Below are 1,129 nucleotides of genomic sequence, written 5' to 3'. Positions count from 1 at the left end.
TCTCCATCCATTCACACCACAGTAACTAACACATTAGTTCACACATTACAGTGTCCCTATACTTCCAGAATATTCCTATATTCTGGAATATTTTTTATTTGATTATACCATATCCTCATAGTGGGCCTACCCACTGATCAAGATTAGCGTTGCACACAGTATTCAACTGTCAGCGGTACTAGGAATTAAGCCTGGTGTCTCCATTTTAAGTCTAGCACCAGGCAGACACATGGTACACACATGCAGGCAAAATAACCACACACATAAAATAAAATAACTTGTTTTGCTTTGTTTTCTTTGGTTTTTCAAGAGCGGTTTCTCTGTGTAGCCCTGGCTGTATTGGGACTCACTCTGTAGACCAGGCTGGCCTCAAACAATTTTTTTAAAGAAAAAGTATAAATAAAATGATCACACACAATTTCCCACATTTAGGTCAAGAGATGCCCAGTTAGGGACAGGATACATTTAGAACATCAAGTAGACAAGGCCAGAGAAGAACCTACCAAAGTAAAATTATACTCAAAACATCAAATGCACATAGTGAAGAGATGGAGAAGGAAAAATGGATACAAATAAAAAAAGAAGATGATAAAATGTTTTAAAGATTTGATTCTATACACGAGATAGAAAAAAAAACAACCAGAGTGCTAAATAATTGTATTAATTTTATGTCAATTTAACATAGGCTAGAGTGATCTGAAAGGAGGGAACCTCAATTGAGAAAGTCCCATAAGACTGGACTAGAAGCAAGCCTGAAGGGCATTTTATAAATTCATGACTGATAGGGGAGGTCCCAGCCCACTGTGGGTGTGGTGCCATCCCTAGGCTGGTGGTTCTGGGTTCTAAAAGAAAGCAGCCAGAACAAGCGATGGGGAGCAAGCCCATAAGCAGTGCCCCTCCAAGGCCTCTGCATCAGCTCCTGCCTCTAGGATCCTACCCTGTGTGTGTTTCTTTACTGACTTCCCTTGATGATGAACAATGATATGGGAATATAGCCTAATTAAAGTCTTCCCTCCCCAGGTTGCCTTTGGTCATGGTGCTTCATCATAGCAATAGAAACACTGATGAGGACAACCAGAAAATACTTAGCAAAGTGACAGGATAGAAAGTTAAAATATAAAAGCGAGGA

Source organism: Mus pahari, chromosome 8 (assembly GCF_900095145.1).
Source record: "Mus pahari chromosome 8, PAHARI_EIJ_v1.1, whole genome shotgun sequence".
Taxonomy (NCBI): Eukaryota; Metazoa; Chordata; class Mammalia; order Rodentia; family Muridae; genus Mus; species Mus pahari.
The sequence above is the reverse complement of the archived record's forward strand: the minus strand, read 5'-3'. Positions refer to the sequence as shown.